This window comes from Chiloscyllium plagiosum, unplaced genomic scaffold (genome assembly GCF_037043375.1).
Source record: "Chiloscyllium plagiosum isolate Xiang-an unplaced genomic scaffold, Cpla_swu_hap1 HiC_scaffold_17, whole genome shotgun sequence".
NCBI lineage: Eukaryota > Metazoa > Chordata > Chondrichthyes > Orectolobiformes > Hemiscylliidae > Chiloscyllium > Chiloscyllium plagiosum.
Genome location: NW_028270155.1, coordinates 5,609,707 through 5,629,885, shown reverse-complemented (window position 1 = coordinate 5,629,885; position 20,179 = coordinate 5,609,707).

Here is a 20,179-nt window from a genome sequence, read left to right as displayed (position 1 = left end):
AGTAATTATCCTCTCACTGTGTCAGGAGGTAATTATTGTCTCACTCTGACGGAAAGTAATTATTCTCCCACTCTGATAGGAGGTAATTATTCTCTCACTCTGACAGGATGTAATTATTCTCTCACCCTGACGGGAGGTAATTATTCTCTCACCCGTACAGGAAATAATTACTTTTCCACCCTGACGGGAGGTAATTATTCTCTCACTGACAGGAGATAATTATTCTCTCACCCTGACAGGAGATAATTATTCTCTCATTGACAGGAGGTAATTATTCTCTCACCCTGACAGGAGATAATTATTCTCTCAGTGACAGGAGGTAATTATTCTCTCAACCTGACAGGAGGTAATTATTCTCTCACTTTGACAGGAGATAATTATTCTCTCACTGACGGGAGGTAATTATTCTCTCACCCTGACAGGAGGGAATTATTCTCTCGCTCTGACAGGAGGTAATTTTTCTCTCACCCTGACAGGAGGTAATTAATCTCTCATTGACGGGAGGTAATTATTCTCTCACTCTGACAAGAGGTAATTATTCTCTCGCACTGACAGGAGGTAATTATTCTCTCACCCTCACAAGAGGTAATTATTCTCTCGCTCGGACAGGAGGTAATTATTCTCTTGCACTGACAGGAGGTAATTATTCTCTCACTCTGACAGGAGATAATTATTCTCTCACCCTGACGGGAGGTAATTATTCTCTCACCCGGACAGGAGGTAATTAATCTCTCACTGACGGGAGGAAATTATTCTCTCACTCTGACAGGAGGTAATAATTCTGTCACCATGACAGGAGGTAATTATTCTCTCACCCTGGCGGGAGGTAATTATTCTCTCACCCTGACAAGAGGTAATTATTCTCCACCTCTGACAGAAGGTAATTATTCACTCACTGATGGAAGGTAATTATTCTCTCACCCTGATGGGAGGTAATTATTCTCTCGCACTGAAGGGAGGTAATTATTCTCTCACTCTGACAGGAGGTAATTATTCTCTCACTGACAGGAGGTAATTATTCTCTCGCTCAGACAGGAGGTAATTATTCTCTCACCCTGACAAGAGGTAATTATTCTCCAACTCTGACAGGAGGTAATTATACCTTCACTGATGGGAGGTAATTATTATCTCACTTTGACGGGAGGTAATCATTCTCTCACTGACGGGAGGTAATTATTCTCTCACTGACGGAGGTAATTATTCTCTCACTGACAGGAGGTAATTAATCTCTCACCCTGATGGGAGGTAATTATTCGCTCACTGACGGGAGGTAATTATTCTCACACCCTGACAGGAGGTAATTATTCTCTCACTGACAGAAGGAAATTATTCTCTCACCCGGATGGGAGGTAATTATTCGCTCACTGACGGGAGGTAATTATTCTCTCACTTTGACGGGAGGTAATCATTTTCTCACTGATGGGAGGTAATTATTCTCTCGCTCTGACAGGAGGTAATTATTCTCTCACTGACAGGAGGTAATTAATCTCTCACCCTGATGGGAGGTAATTATTCGCTCACTGACGGGAGGTAATTATTCTCACACCCTGACAGGAGGTAATTATTCTCTCACTGACAGGAGGAAATTATTCTCTCACCCTGATGGGAGGTAATTATTCGCTCACTGACGGGAGGTAATTATTCTCTCACCCTGACGTGAGGTAAATATTCTCTCACTGACAGGAGGTAATTATTCTCTCACCCTGACGTGAGGTAAATATTCTCTCACTGACAGGAGGTAATTATTCTCTCACCCTGACGGGAGGTAATTATTCTCTCACTGACAGGAGGTAAATATTCTCTCACCCTGATAGGAGATAATTATTCTCTCACTGACAGGAGGTAATTAATCTCTCACCCTGATGGGAGGTAATTATTCGCTCACTGACGGGAGGTAATTATTCTCTCACCCTGACGTGAGGTAAATATTCTCTCACTGACAGGAGGTAATTATTCTGTCACCCTGACGGGAGGTAATTATTCTCTCACTGACAGGAGGTAATTATTCTCTCACCCTGACAGGAGGTAATTATTCTCTCACTCTAATGGGAGGAAATTATTCTCTCACTGACAGGAGGTAATTATTCTCTCGATCTGACAGGTGGTAATTATTCTCTCACTGACAGGAGGAAATTATTCTCTCGCTCTGACAGGAGATAATTATTCTTTCACTGACGGGAGGTAATTATTCTCTCGCTCTGATGGAAGGTAATTATTCTCTCGCTCTGACAGGAGGTAAGTATTCTTTCACCCTGACAGGAGGTAATTATTCTCACCCTGACAAGAGGTAATTATTCTTTCGCTCTGACAGGAGGTAATTATACCTTCACTGATGGGAGGTAATTATTCTCTCACTTTGACGGGAGGTAATCATTCTCTCACTGATGGGAGGTAATTATTCTCTCGCTCTGACAGGAGGTAATTATTCTCTCACTGACGGGAGGTAATTATTCTCTCACTGACAGGAGGTAATTATTCTCTCACTGACAGGAGGTAATTAATCTCTCACCCTGATGGGAGGTAATTATTCTCTTACTGACAGGAGGTAATTATTCTCTCACCCTGACAGGAGGTAATTATTCTCTCACTGACAGGAGGAAATTATTCTCTCACCCTGATGGGAGGTAATTATTCTCTCACTGACAGGAGGTAATTATTCTCTTGCTCTGACGGGAGGTAATTATTCTCTCACTGACAGGAGGTAATTATTCTCTCACCCTGACAGGAGGTAATTATTCTCTCACTGACAGGAGGAAATTATTCTCTCACCCTGATGGGAGGTAATTATTCTCTCACCCTGACGTGAGGTAAATATTCTCTCACTGACAGGAGGTAATTATTCTCTCACCCTGATGTGAGGTAAATATTCTCTCACTGACAGGAGGTAATTAATCTCTCACCCTGATGGGAGGTAATTATTCGCTCACTGACGGGAGGTAATTATTCTCTCACCCTGACGTGAGGTAAATATTCTCTCACCCTGACAGGAGGTAATTAATCTCTCATTGACGGGAGGTAATTATTCTCTCATTCCAACAGGAGGTAATTATTCTCTCGCACTGACAGGAGGTAATTATTCTCTCACCTGACGGGAGGTAATTATTCTCTCACCCGCACAAGAGGTAATTATTCTCTCGTTCGGACAGGAGGTAATTATTCTCTTGCACTGACAGGAGATAATTATTCTCTCACCCTGACGGGAGGTAATTATTCTCTCACCCGGACAGGAGGTAATTAATCTCTCACTGACGGGAGGAAATTATTCTCTCACTCAGACAGGAGCTAATTATTCTCCCACTCTGACAGGAGGTAATTAATCTCTCATTGACGGGAGGTAATTCTTCTCTCACTCTGACAGGAGGTAATTATTCTCTCGCACTGGCAGGAGGTAATTATTCTCTCACCCTGACAAGAGGTAATTATTCTCCACCTCTGACAGAAGGTAATTATTCACTCACTGATGGAAGGTAATTATTCTCTCATCCTGATGGGAGGTAATTATTCTCTCGCACTGAAGGGAGGTAATTATTCTCTCACTCTGACAGGAGGTAATTATTCTCTCACTGACAGGAGGTAATTATTCTCTCGCTCAGACAGGAGGTAATTATTCTCTCACCCTGACAAGAGGTAATTATTCTCCAACTCTGACAGGAGGTAATTATACCTTCACTGATGGGAGGTAATTATTCTCTCACTTTGACGGGAGGTAATCATTCTCTCACTGATGGGAGGTAATTATTCTCTCGCTCTGACAGGAGGTAATTATTCTCTCACTGACGGGAGGTAATTATTCTCTCACTGACGGAGGTAATTATTCTCTCACTGACAGGGGGTAATTAATCTCTCACCCTGATGGGAGGTAATTATTCGCTCACTGACGGGAGGTAATTATTCTCACACCCTGACAGGAGGTAATTATTCTCTCACTGACAGAAGGAAATTATTCTCTCACCCGGATGGGAGGTAATTATTCGCTCACTGACAGGAGGTAATTATTCTCTCACTTTGACGGGAGGTAATCATTTTCTCACTGATGGGAGGTAATTATTCTCTCGCTCTGACAGGAGGTAATTATTCTCTCACTGACGGGAGGTAATTATTCTCTCACTGACAGGAGGAAATTATTCTCTCACCCTGACGTGAGGTAAATATTCTCTCACTGACAGGAGGTAATTATTCTATCACCCTGACGGGAGGTAATTATTCTCTCACTGACAGGAGGTAAATATTCTCTCACCCTGATAGGAGATAATTATTCTCTCACTGACAGGAGGTAATTAATCTCTCACCCTGATGGGAGGTAATTATTCGCTCACTGACGGGAGGTAATTATTCTCTCACCCTGACGTGAGGTAAATATTCTCTCACTGACAGGAGGTAATTATTCTGTCACCCTGACGGGAGGTAATTATTCTCTCACTGACAGGAGGTAATTATTCTCTCACTGACAGGAGGAAATTATTCTCTCACCCTGATGGGAGGTAATTATTCGCTCACTGACGGGAGGTAATTATTCTCTCACCCTGATGGGAGGTAATTATTCGCTCACTGACGGGAGGTAATTATTCTCTCACCCTGACGTGAGGTAAATATTCTCTCACTGACAGGAGGTAATTATTCTATCACCCTGACGGGAGGTAATTATTCTCTCACTGACAGGAGGTAAATATTCTCTCACCCTGATAGGAGATAATTATTCTCTCACTGACAGGAGGTAATTAATCTCTCACCCTGATGGGAGGTAATTATTCGCTCACTGACGGGAGGTAATTATTCTCTCACCCTGACGTGAGGTAAATATTCTCTCACTGACAGGAGGTAATTATTCTGTCACCCTGACGGGAGGTAATTATTCTCTCACTGACAGGAGGTAATTATTCTCTCACCCTGACAGGAGGTAATTATTCTCTCACTCTAATGGGAGGAAATTATTCTCTCACTGACAGGAGGTAATTATTCTCTCGATCTGACAGGTGGTAATTATTCTCTCACTGACAGGAGGAAATTATTCTCTCGCTCTGACAGGAGATAATTATTCTTTCACTGACGGGAGGTAATTATTCTCTCGCTCTGATGGAAGGTAATTATTCTCTCGCTCTGACAGGAGGTAAGTATTCTTTCACCCTGACAGGAGGTAATTATTCTCACCCTGACAAGAGGTAATTATTCTTTCGCTCTGACAGGAGGTAATTATACCTTCACTGATGGGAGGTAATTATTCTCTCACTTTGACGGGAGGTAATCATTCTCTCACTGATGGGAGGTAATTATTCTCTCGCTCTGACAGGAGGTAATTATTCTCTCACTGACGGGAGGTAATTATTCTCTCACTGACAGGAGGTAATTATTCTCTCACTGACAGGAGGTAATTAATCTCTCACCCTGACGGGAGGTAATTATTCTCTCACTGACAGGAGGTAATTATTCTCTCACCCTGACAGGAGGTAATTATTCTCTCACTGACAGGAGGAAATTATTCTCTCACCCTGATGGGAGGTAATTATTCTCTCACTGACGGGAGGTAATTATTCTCTCACTGACAGGAGGTAATTATTCTCTCACCCTGATGTGAGGTAAATATTCTCTCACTGACAGGACGTAATTAATCTCTCACCCTGATGGGAGGTAATTATTCGCTCACTGACGGGAGGTAATTATTCTCTCACCCTGACGTGAGGTAAATATTCTCTCACCCTGACAGGAGGTAATTAATCTCTCATTGACGGGAGGTAATTATTCTCTCATTCCAACAGGAGGTAATTATTCTCTCGCACTGACAGGAGGTAATTATTCTCTCACTGACGGGAGGTAATTATTCTCTCACCCGGACAGGAGGTAATTAATCTCTCACTGACTGGAGGAAATTATTCTCTCACTCAGACAGGAGCTAATTATTCTCCCACTCTGACAGGAGGTAATTAATCTCTCATTGACGGGAGGTAATTCTTCTCTCACTCTGACAGGAGGTAATTATTCTCTCGCACTGGCAGGAGGTAATTATTCTCTCACCCTCACAAGAGGTAATTATTCTCTCGCTCGGACAGGAGGTAATTATTCTCCTGCACTGACAGGAGGTAATTATTCTCTCACTCTGACAGGAGATAATTATTCTCTCACCCTGACGGGAGGTAATTATTCTCTCACCCGGACAGGAGGTAATTAATCTCTCACTGACGGGAGGAAATTATTCTCTCACTCTGACAGGAGGTAATTATTCTCTCACTCTGACAGGAGGTAATTATTCTCTCACGCTGGCGGGAGGTAAATATTCTCTCACTGACAGGAGGTAATTATTCTCTCACCCTGACGTGAGGTAAATATTCTCTCACTGACAGGAGGTAATTATTCTCTCACTCTAACGGGAGGTAATTATTCTCTCACTGACAGGACGAAATTATTCTCTTGCTCTGACAGGAGATAATTATTCTTTCACTGACAAGAGGTAATTATTCTCTCCCTCTGATGGGAGGTAATTATTCTCTCGCTCTGACAGGTGGTAATTATTCTCTCACTGACAGGAGGGAATTATTCTCTCGCTCTGACAGGAGGTAATTATTCTTTCACTGACGGGAGGTAATTATTCTCTTGCTCTGACGGGAGGTAATTATTTTCTCGCTCTGACAGGTGGTAATTATTCTCTCGCTGACAGGAGGGAATTATTCTCTCGCTCTGACGGGAGGTAATTATTCTCTCGCTCTGACAGGAGGTAATTATTCTTTCACTGACGGGAGGCAATTATTCTCCCACTCTGATAGGAGGTAATCATTCTCTCACTCTGACAGGATGTAATTATTCTCTCACCCTGACGGGAGGTAATTATTCTCTCTCCCTTACAGGAGGTAATTACTTTTCCACCCTGACGGGAGGTAATTATTCTCCCACCCTTACAGGAGATAATTAATTTTCCAACCTGACGGGAGGTAATTATTCTCTCACCCTGACAGGAGATAATTATTCTCTCATTGACAGGAGGTAATTATTCTCTCACCCTGACAGGAGGTAATTATTCTCTCACCCTGACAGGAGATAATTATTCTCTCACTGATAGGAGGTAATTATTCTCTCAACCTGACAGGAGGTAATTATTCTCTCACTTTGACAGGAGATAATTATTCTCTCACTGACGGGAGGCAATTATTCTCTCACCCTGACAGGAGATAATTATTCTCTCGCTCTGACAGGAGGTAATTATTCTCTCACCCTGACAGGAGGTAATTAATCTCTCATTGACGGGAGGAAATTATTTTCTCACTCTGACAGGCGGTAATTATTCTCTCGCACTGTCAGGAGGTAATTATTCTCTCACCCTGACGGGAGGTAATTATTCTCTCACCCTGACGGGAGGTAATTATTCTCTCACCCGGACAGGAGGTAATTAATCTCTCACTGACGGGAGGAAATTATTCTCTCACTCTGACAGGAGCTAATTATTCTCCCACTCTGACAGAAGGTAATTATTCACTCACTGACGGGAGGTAATTATTCTCTCGCTCTGACAGGAGGTAATTATTCTCTCACCCTGTCAGGAGGTAATTAATCTCTCATTGACGGGAGGTAATTATTCTCTCACTCTGACAGGAGGTAATTATTCTCTCGCACTGACAGGAGGTAATTATTCTCTCACCCTCACAAGAGGTAAGTATTCTCTCGTTCGGACAGGAGGTAATTATTCTCTTGCACTGACAGGAGATAATTATTCTCTCACCCTGACGGGAGGTAATTATTCTCTCACCCGGACAGGAGGTAATTAATCTCTCACTGACGGGAGGTAATTATTCTCTCGCTCTGACAGGAGGTAATTATTCTCTCACCCTGACAGGAGGTAATTAATCTCTCATTGACGGGAGGTAATTATTCTCTCACTCTGACAGGAGGTAATTATTCTCTCGCACTGGCAGGAGGTAATTATTCTCTCACCCTCACAAGAGGTAATTATTCTCTCGCTCGGACAGGAGGTAATTATTCTCCTGCACTGACAGGAGGTAATTATTCTCTCACTCTGACAGGAGATAATTATTCTCTCATCCTGACGGGAGGTAATTATTCTCTCACCGTGACAGGAGGTAATTATTCTCTCACGCTGGCGGGAGGTAAATATTCTCTCACTGACAGGAGGTAATTATTCTCTCACCCTGACGTGAGGTAAATATTCTCTCACTGACAGGAGGTAATTATTCTCTCGCTCTGACAGGTGGTAATTATTCTCTCACTGACAGGAGGAAATTATTCTCTCGCTCTGACAGGAGATAATTATTCTTTCACTGACGGGAGGTAATTATTCTCTCCCTCTGATGGGAGGTAATTATTCTCTCGCTCTGACAGGTGGTAATTATTCTCTCACTGACAGGAGGTAATTATTCCCTCGCTCTGACAGGAGGTAATTATTCTTTCACTGACGGGAGGTAATTATTCTCTTGCTCTGATGGTAGGTAATTATTCTCTCGCTCTGACAGGAGGTAATTATTCTCTCACTGACGGGAGGTAATTATTCTCTCGCTCTGACAGGAGGTAATTATTCTCTCACTGACAGGAGGGAATTATTCTCCTACTCTGATAGGAGGTAATCATTCTCTCACTCTGACAGGATGTAATTATTCTCTTACCCTGACGGGTGGTAATTATTCTCTCACCCTGACAGGAGGTAATTATTCTCACACCCTGACGGGAGGTAATTATTCTCTCACTCTGACAGGAGGTAATTATTCTCTCGCCCTGACAGGAGGTAATTATTCTCTCACCCTCACAAGAGGTAATTATTCTCTCGCTCGGACAGGAGGTAATTATTCTCTTGCACTGACAGGAGATAATTATTCTCTCACCCTGACGGGAGGTAATTATTCTCTCACTGACGGGAGGTAATTATTCTCTCATCCTGATGGGAGGTAATTATTCTCTCACTGACATGAGGCAATTATTCTCTCATCCTGACGGGAGATAATTATTCTCTCACTCTGACGGAAGGTAATTATTCTCTCATCCTGATGGGAGGTAATTATTCTCTCACTCTGACGGGAGGTAATTATTCTCTCACTGACGGGAGGTAATTATACTCTCACCCTGACGGGAGGTAATTATTCTCACTCTGACAGGAGGTAATTAATCCCTCACCCTGACGGGAGGTAATTATTCTCTCACCCTGACAGGAGATAATTATTCTCTGACTGACGGGAGGTAAGTATTCTCTCTCTCTGACGTGAGGAAATTATTCTCTCACTGACAGGAGGTGATTATTCTCTCACCCTGCTGTTAGGTAATTATTCTCGCTCTGACAGGAGGTAATTAATCCCTCACCCTGACGGGAGGTAATTATTCTCTCACCCTGACAGGAGATAATTATTCTCTCACCCTGATGGGAGGTAATTATTCTCTCACCCAGAGAGGAGGTAATTAATCTCTCACTGACGGGAGGAAATTAATCTCTCACTCTGACAGGAGGTAATTATTCTCTCACCCTGACGGGAGGTAATTATTCTCTCACCCTGACAAGAGGTAATTATTCTCCAACTCTGACAGAAGGTAATTATTCACTCACTGATGGGAGGTAATTATTCTCTCACCCTGATGGGAGGTAATTATTCTCTCGCACTGACGGGAGGTAATTATTCTCTCAGCCTGACAGGAGGTAATTATTCTCTCACTGACAGGAGGTAATTATTCTCTCGCTCGGACAGGAGGTAATTATTCTCTCACCCTGACAAGAGGTAATTATTCTTTCGCTCGGACAGGGGGTAATTATTCTCTCAGTGTCAGGAAGTAATTAATCTCTCACTCTGACAGGAGATAATTATTCTCTCACTGACAGGAGGGAATTATTCTCTCGCTCTGACAGGAGGTAATTATACCTTCACTGATGGGAGGTAATTATTCTCTCACTTTGACAGGAGGTAATGATTCTCTCGCTCTGACGGGAGGTAATTATTCTCTCACTGATGGGAGGTAATTATTCTCTTGCTCTGACAGGAGGTAATTATTCTCTCACTGACAGGAGGTAATTATTCTCTCAATGACGGGAGGTAATTATTCTCTCACTGACAGGAGGTAATTAATCTCTCACCCTGATGGGAGGTAATTATTCGCTCACTGACGGGAGGTAATTATTCTCTCACCCTGACGTGAGGTAAATATTCTCTCACTGACAGGAGGTAATTATTCTGTCACCCTGACGGGAGGTAATTATTCTCTCACTGACAGGAGGTAATTATTCTCTCACCCTGACAGGAGGTAATTATTCTCTCACTCTAATGGGAGGAAATTATTCTCTCACTGACAGGAGGTAATTATTCTCTCGATCTGACAGGTGGTAATTATTCTCTCACTGACAGGAGGAAATTATTCTCTCGCTCTGACAGGAGATAATTATTCTTTCACTGACGGGAGGTAATTATTCTCTCGCTCTGATGGAAGGTAATTATTCTCTCGCTCTGACAGGAGGTAAGTATTCTTTCACCCTGACAGGAGGTAATTATTCTCACCCTGACAAGAGGTAATTATTCTTTCGCTCTGACAGGAGGTAATTATACCTTCACTGATGGGAGGTAATTATTCTCTCACTTTGACGGGAGGTAATCATTCTCTCACTGATGGGAGGTAATTATTCTCTCGCTCTGACAGGAGGTAATTATTCTCTCACTGACGGGAGGTAATTATTCTCTCACTGACAGGAGGTAATTATTCTCTCACTGACAGGAGGTAATTAATCTCTCACCCTGACGGGAGGTAATTATTCTCTCACTGACAGGAGGTAATTATTCTCTCACCCTGACAGGAGGTAATTATTCTCTCACTGACAGGAGGAAATTATTCTCTCACCCTGATGGGAGGTAATTATTCTCTCACTGACGGGAGGTAATTATTCTCTCACTGACAGGAGGTAATTATTCTCTCACCCTGATGTGAGGTAAATATTCTCTCACTGACAGGACGTAATTAATCTCTCACCCTGATGGGAGGTAATTATTCGCTCACTGACGGGAGGTAATTATTCTCTCACCCTGACGTGAGGTAAATATTCTCTCACTCTGACAGGAGGTAATTAATCTCTCATTGACGGGAGGTAATTATTCTCTCATTCCAACAGGAGGTAATTATTCTCTCGCACTGACAGGAGGTAATTATTCTCTCACTGACGGGAGGTAATTATTCTCTCACCCGGACAGGAGGTAATTAATCTCTCACTGACTGGAGGAAATTATTCTCTCACTCAGACAGGAGCTAATTATTCTCCCACTCTGACAGGAGGTAATTAATCTCTCATTGACGGGAGGTAATTCTTCTCTCACTCTGACAGGAGGTAATTATTCTCTCGCACTGGCAGGAGGTAATTATTCTCTCACCCTCACAAGAGGTAATTATTCTCTCGCTCGGACAGGAGGTAATTATTCTCCTGCACTGACAGGAGGTAATTATTCTCTCACTCTGACAGGAGATAATTATTCTCTCACCCTGACGGGAGGTAATTATTCTCTCACCCGGACAGGAGGTAATTAATCTCTCACTGACGGGAGGAAATTATTCTCTCACTCTGACAGGAGGTAATTATTCTCTCACTCTGACAGGAGGTAATTATTCTCTCACGCTGGCGGGAGGTAAATATTCTCTCACTGACAGGAGGTAATTATTCTCTCACCCTGACGTGAGGTAAATATTCTCTCACTGACAGGAGGTAATTATTCTCTCACTCTAACGGGAGGTAATTATTCTCTCACTGACAGGACGAAATTATTCTCTTGCTCTGACAGGAGATAATTATTCTTTCACTGACAAGAGGTAATTATTCTCTCCCTCTGATGGGAGGTAATTATTCTCTCGCTCTGACAGGTGGTAATTATTCTCTCACTGACAGGAGGGAATTATTCTCTCGCTCTGACAGGAGGTAATTATTCTTTCACTGACGGGAGGTAATTATTCTCTTGCTCTGACGGGAGGTAATTATTTTCTCGCTCTGACAGGTGGTAATTATTCTCTCGCTGACAGGAGGGAATTATTCTCTCGCTCTGACGGGAGGTAATTATTCTCTCGCTCTGACAGGAGGTAATTATTCTTTCACTGACGGGAGGCAATTATTCTCCCACTCTGATAGGAGGTAATCATTCTCTCACTCTGACAGGATGTAATTATTCTCTCACCCTGACGGGAGGTAATTATTCTCTCTCCCTTACAGGAGGTAATTACTTTTCCACCCTGACGGGAGGTAATTATTCTCCCACCCTTACAGGAGATAATTAATTTTCCAACCTGACGGGAGGTAATTATTCTCTCACCCTGACAGGAGATAATTATTCTCTCATTGACAGGAGGTAATTATTCTCTCACCCTGACAGGAGGTAATTATTCTCTCACCCTGACAGGAGATAATTATTCTCTAACTGATAGGAGGTAATTATTCTCTCAACCTGACAGGAGGTAATTATTCTCTCACTTTGACAGGAGATAATTATTCTCTCACTGACGGGAGGCAATTATTCTCTCACCCTGACAGGAGATAATTATTCTCTCGCTCTGACAGGAGGTAATTATTCTCTCACCCTGACAGGAGGTAATTAATCTCTCATTGACGGGAGGAAATTATTTTCTCACTCTGACAGGCGGTAATTATTCTCTCGCACTGTCAGGAGGTAATTATTCTCTCACCCTGACGGGAGGTAATTATTCTCTCACCCTGACGGGAGGTAATTATTCTCTCACCCGGACAGGAGGTAATTAATCTCTCACTGACGGGAGGAAATTATTCTCTCACTCTGACAGGAGCTAATTATTCTCCCACTCTGACAGAAGGTAATTATTCACTCACTGACGGGAGGTAATTATTCTCTCGCTCTGACAGGAGGTAATTATTCTCTCACCCTGTCAGGAGGTAATTAATCTCTCATTGACGGGAGGTAATTATTCTCTCACTCTGACAGGAGGTAATTATTCTCTCGCACTGACAGGAGGTAATTATTCTCTCACCCTCACAAGAGGTAAGTATTCTCTCGTTCGGACAGGAGGTAATTATTCTCTTGCACTGACAGGAGATAATTATTCTCTCACCCTGACGGGAGGTAATTATTCTCTCACCCGGACAGGAGGTAATTAATCTCTCACTGACGGGAGGTAATTATTCTCTCGCTCTGACAGGAGGTAATTATTCTCTCACCCTGACAGGAGGTAATTAATCTCTCATTGACGGGAGGTAATTATTCTCTCACTCTGACAGGAGGTAATTATTCTCTCGCACTGGCAGGAGGTAATTATTCTCTCACCCTCACAAGAGGTAATTATTCTCTCGCTCGGACAGGAGGTAATTATTCTCCTGCACTGACAGGAGGTAATTATTCTCTCACTCTGACAGGAGATAATTATTCTCTCATCCTGACGGGAGGTAATTATTCTCTCACCGTGACAGGAGGTAATTATTCTCTCACGCTGGCGGGAGGTAAATATTCTCTCACTGACAGGAGGTAATTATTCTCTCACCCTGACGTGAGGTAAATATTCTCTCACTGACAGGAGGTAATTATTCTCTCGCTCTGACAGGTGGTAATTATTCTCTCACTGACAGGAGGAAATTATTCTCTCGCTCTGACAGGAGATAATTATTCTTTCACTGACGGGAGGTAATTATTCTCTCCCTCTGATGGGAGGTAATTATTCTCTCGCTCTGACAGGTGGTAATTATTCTCTCACTGACAGGAGGTAATTATTCCCTCGCTCTGACAGGAGGTAATTATTCTTTCACTGACGGGAGGTAATTATTCTCTTGCTCTGATGGTAGGTAATTATTCTCTCGCTCTGACAGGAGGTAATTATTCTCTCACTGACGGGAGGTAATTATTCTCTCGCTCTGACAGGAGGTAATTATTCTCTCACTGACAGGAGGGAATTATTCTCCTACTCTGATAGGAGGTAATCATTCTCTCACTCTGACAGGATGTAATTATTCTCTTACCCTGACGGGTGGTAATTATTCTCTCACCCTGACAGGAGGTAATTATTCTCACACCCTGACGGGAGGTAATTATTCTCTCACTCTGACAGGAGGTAATTATTCTCTCGCCCTGACAGGAGGTAATTATTCTCTCACCCTCACAAGAGGTAATTATTCTCTCGCTCGGACAGGAGGTAATTATTCTCTTGCACTGACAGGAGATAATTATTCTCTCACCCTGACGGGAGGTAATTATTCTCTCACTGACGGGAGGTAATTATTCTCTCATCCTGATGGGAGGTAATTATTCTCTCACTGACATGAGGCAATTATTCTCTCATCCTGACGGGAGATAATTATTCTCTCACTCTGACGGAAGGTAATTATTCTCTCATCCTGATGGGAGGTAATTATTCTCTCACTCTGACGGGAGGTAATTATTCTCTCACTGACGGGAGGTAATTATACTCTCACCCTGACGGGAGGTAATTATTCTCACTCTGACAGGAGGTAATTAATCCCTCACCCTTACGGGAGGTAATTATTCTCTCACCCTGACAGGAGATAATTATTCTCTGACTGACGGGAGGTAAGTATTCTCTCTCTCTGACGTGAGGAAATTATTCTCTCACTGACAGGAGGTGATTATTCTCTCACCCTGCTGTGAGGTAATTATTCTCGCTCTGACAGGAGGTAATTAATCCCTCACCCTGACGGGAGGTAATTATTCTCTCACCCTGACAGGAGATAATTATTCTCTCACCCTGATGGGAGGTAATTATTCTCTCACCCAGAGAGGAGGTAATTAATCTCTCACTGACGGGAGGAAATTAATCTCTCACTCTGACAGGAGGTAATTATTCTCTCACCCTGACGGGAGGTAATTATTCTCTCACCCTGACAAGAGGTAATTATTCTCCAACTCTGACAGAAGGTAATTATTCACTCACTGATGGGAGGTAATTATTCTCTCACCCTGATGGGAGGTAATTATTCTCTCGCACTGACGGGAGGTAATTATTCTCTCAGCCTGACAGGAGGTAATTATTCTCTCACTGACAGGAGGTAATTATTCTCTCGCTCGGACAGGAGGTAATTATTCTCTCACCCTGACAAGAGGTAATTATTCTTTCGCTCGGACAGGGGGTAATTATTCTCTCAGTGTCAGGAAGTAATTAATCTCTCACTCTGACAGGAGATAATTATTCTCTCACTGACAGGAGGGAATTATTCTCTCGCTCTGACAGGAGGTAATTATACCTTCACTGATGGGAGGTAATTATTCTCTCACTTTGACAGGAGGTAATGATTCTCTCGCTCTGACGGGAGGTAATTATTCTCTCACTGATGGGAGGTAATTATTCTCTTGCTCTGACAGGAGGTAATTATTCTCTCACTGACAGGAGGTAATTATTCTCTCAATGACGGGAGGTAATTATTCTCTCACTGACAGGAGGTAATTAATCTCTCACCCTGATGGGAGGTAATTATTCGCTCACTGACGGGAGGTAATTATTCTCTCACCCTGACGTGAGATAAATATTCTCTCACTGACAGGAGGTAATTATTCTCTCACCCTGACGGGAGGTAATTATTCTCGCTCTGATAGGAGGTAATTAATCTCTGACTGACAGGAGGTAATTATTCTCTCACTCTAACGGGAGGTAATTATTCTCTCACTGACAGGAGGTAATTATTCTCTCGCTCTGACAGGTGGTAATTATTCTCTCAGTTACAGGAGGGAATTATTCTCTCGCTCTGACAGGAGATAATTATTCTTTCACTGACGGGAGGTAATTATTCTCTCGCTCTGATGGGAGGTAATTATTCTCTCGCTCTGACAGGTGGTAATTATTCTCTCACTAACAGGAGGGAATTATTCTCTCGCTCTGACAGGAGGTAATTATTCGTTCACTGACGGGAGGTAATTATTCTCTCGCTCTGACGGGAGGTAATTATTCTCTCGATCTGAGAGGAGGGAATTATTCTCTCGCTCTGACAGGATGTAATTATTCTGTCACTGACGGGAGGTAATTATTCTCCCACTATGATAGGAGGTAATCATTCTCTCACTCTGACAGAGTGTAATTATTCTCTCACCCTGACGGGAGGTAATTATTCTCTCACCCTTACAGGAGATAATTACTTTTCCACCATGACGGGAGGTAATTATTCTCTCACCCTGACAGGAGGTAATTATTCTCTCGCCCTGACAGGAGATAATTATTCTCTCACTGATAGGAGGTAATTATTCTCTCAACCTGACAGGAGGTAATTATTCTCTCACTTTGACAGGAGATAATTATTCTCTCACTGACGGGAGGTAATTATTCTCTCACTCTGATGGGAGGTAATTAATCTCTCACCCTGACGTGAGGTAATTATTCTCTCACTGACGGGAGGTAATTATTCTCTCACTGACATGAGGCAATTATTCTCTCATCCTGATGGGAGGTAATTATTCTTTCACTCTGACGGGAGGTAATTATTCTCTCACTGACGGGAGGTAATTATACTCTCACCCCGACGGGAGGTAATTATTCTCACTCTGACAGGAGGTAATTAATCTCTGACTGACGGGAGGTAATTATTCTCTCTCTCTGACGTGAGGTAATTATTCTCTCACTGACAGGAGGTAATTATACTCTCACCCTGACGGGAGGTAATTATTCTCACTCTGACAGGAGGTAATTAATCTCTGACTGACGGGAGGTAATTATTCACTCTCTCTGACGTGAGGTAATTATTCTCTCACTCTGACAGGTGGTAATTATTCTCTCATCCTGACGGGAGGTAATTATTCTCTCACTGACGGGAGGTAATTATTCTCTCACTGACAGGAGGTAATTATTCTCTCACTGACGGGAGGTAATTATTCACTCTCACTGACGGGAGGTAATTATTCTCTCACTGCCGGGAGGTAATTATTCTCTCTCACTGACAGGAGGTAATTATTCTCTCACTGACAGGAGGTAATTATTCTCTCATCCTGATGGGAGGTAATTATTCTCTACTGACGGGAGGTAATTATTCTCTCTCACTGACGGGAGGTAATTATTCTCTCATCCTGACGGGAGGTAATTATTCTCTCACCCTGACGGGAGGTAATTATTCTCTTGCACTGACAGGAGGTAATTATTCTCTCACTCTGACAGGAGATAATTATTCTCTTACCCTGACGGGAGGTAATTATTCTCTCACCCAGACAGGAGGTAATTAATCTCTCACTGACGGGAGGAAATTAATCTCTCACTCTGACAGGAGGTAATTATTCTCTCACCCTGACGGGAGGTAATTATTCTCTCACCCTGACAAGAGGTAATTATTCTCCAACTCTGACAGGAGGTAATTATTCTCTCACCCTGACAGGAGGTAATTATGCTCTCACTGACAGGAGGTAATTATTCTTTCACTGACGGGAGGTAATTATTCACTCTCACTGACGGGAGGTAATTATTCTCTCACTGACGGGAGGTAATTATTCTCTCTCACTGACGGGAGGTAATTATTCTCTCACTGACAGGAGGTAATTATTCTCTCATCCTGATGGGAGGTAATTATTCTCTCACTGACGGGAGGTAATTATTCTCTCTCACTGATGGGAGGTAATTATTCTCTCACTGACATGAGGCAATTATTCTCTCATCCTGACGGGAGGTAATTATTCTCTCACTCTGACGGAAGGTTATTATTCTCTCATCCTGATGGGAGGTAATTATTCTCTCACTATGACGGGAGGTAATTATTCTCTCACTGACGGGAGGTAATTATTCTCTCACCCTGATGGGAGGTAATTATTCTCTCACTGACATGAGGCAATTATTCTCTCATCCTGACGGGAGGTAATTATTCTCTCACTCTGACGGAAGGTAATTATTCTCTCATCCTGATGGGAGGTAATTATTCTCTCACTCTGACGGGAGGTAATTATTCTCACTCTGACAGGAGGTAATTAATCTCTGACTGACGGGAGGTAAGTATTCTCTCTCTCTGACGTGAGGTAATTATTCTCTCACTGACAGGAGGTAATTATTCTCTCACCCTGATGTGAGGTAATTATTCTCGCTCTGACAGGAGGTAATTAATCCCTCACCCTGACGGGAGGTAATTATTCTCTCACCCTGACAGGAGGTAATTATTCTCACACCCTGACGGGAGGTAATTATTCTCTCACTGACAGGAGGTAATTATTCTCTCAGCCTGACAGGAGGTAATTATTCTCTCACTGACAGGAGGTAATTATTCTCTCACCCTGACAGGAGGTAATTATTCTCTCATTGACAGGAGGTAATTATTCTCTCACTGACAGGAGGTAATTATTCTCTCACCCTGACGGGAGGAAATTATTCTCGCTCTGACAAGAGGTAATTAATCTCTGACTGACGGGAGGTAATTATTCTCTCTCTCTCTGATGGGAGGTAATTATTCTCCCACTGACAGGAGGTAATTATTCTCTCACCCGGCCGGTGGTAATTATTTCCGCTCTGACAAGAGGTAATTAATCTCTGACTGACGGGAGGTAATTATTCTCTCTCTCCCTGACGGGAGGTAATTATTCTCTCACTCTGACGGGAGGTAATTAATCTCTCACCCTGACGTGAGGTAATTATTCTCTCACTGACAGGAGGGAATTATTCTCTCGCTCTGACAGGAGGTAATTATTCTCTCATCCTGACAGGAGGTAATTAATCTCTCAACCTGACGGGAGGTAATTATTCTCTCACAGACAGGAGGTAATTATTCTCTCACTGACAGGAGGTAATTATTCTCTCGCTCTGACAGGAGGTAATTATTCTCTCATCCTGACAGGAGGTAATTAATCTCTCAACCTGACGGGAGGTAATTATTCTCTCACAGACAGGAGGTAATTATTCTCTCACTGACAGGAGGTAATTATTCTCTCACTGACAGGAGGTAATTATTCTCTCACTGACGGGAGGTAATTATTCTCTCACCCTGACAGGAGGTAATTATTCTCTCACTCTGACAGGAGGTAATTATTCTCTCACTATCAGGAGGTAATTATTCTCTCACCCTGACGTGAGGTAATTATTCTCTCACTGACAGGAGCTAATTATTCTCTCACCCTGATGGGAGGTAATTATTCTCTCACTGACGGGAGGTAATTATTCTCTCACTGACGGGAGGTAATTATTCTCTCACCCTGACGTGAGGTAATTATTCTCCCACTCTGACAGGAGGTAATTATTCTCTCACTGACAGGAGGTAATTATTCTCTCACCCTGACGGGAGGTAATTATTCTCACACCCTGACGGGAGGTAATTATTCTCTCATCCTGACAGGAGGTAATTATTCTCTCACTGACAGGAGGTAATTATTCTCTGACCCTGACAGGAGGTAATTATTCTCCCATTGACAGGAGGTAATTATTCTCTCACTGACAGGTGGTAATTAATCTCTCACCCTGACGTGAGGTAATTATTCTCTCACTGACGGGAGGTAATTATTCTCTCGCTCTGACAGGAGGTAATTATTCTCTCATCCTGACAGGAGGTAATTAATCTCTCAACTTGACGGGAGGTAATTCTTCTCTCACCGACAGGAGGTAATTATTCTCTCACTGACAGGAGGTAATTATTCTCTCACTGACGGGAGGTAATTATTCTCTCACCCTGACAGGAGGTAATTATTCTCTCACTCTGACAGGAGGTAATTATTCTCTCACTATCAGGAGGTAATTATTCTCTCACCCTGACGGGAGGTAATTATTCTCTCACTGACAGGAGGTAATTATTCTCTCACCCTGATGGGAGGTAATTATTCTCACACTGACGGGAGGTAATTATTCTCTCACCCTGACGTGAGGTAATTATTCTCCCACTCTGACAGGAGGTAATTATTCTCTCACTGACAGGAGGTAATTATTCTCTCACCCTGACGGGAGGTAATTATTCTCTCACCCTGACGGGAGGTAATTATTCTCTCACTGACGGGAGGTAATTATTCTCTCACTGACAGGAGGTAATTATTCTCTCACTGACGGGAGGTAATTATTCTTTCCTGACAGGAGGTAATTATTCTCTCACTGACGGGAGGTAATTATTCTTTCCCGACAGGAGGTAATTATTCTCTCATTGACAGGAGGTAATTATTCTCTCACTGACAGGAGGTAATTAATCTCTCACCCTGACGTGAGGTAATTATTCTCTCACTGACGGGAGGTAATTATTCTCTCGCTCTGACAGGAGGTAATTATTCTCTCATCCTGACAGGAGGTAATTAATCTCTCAACCTGACGGGAGGTAATTATT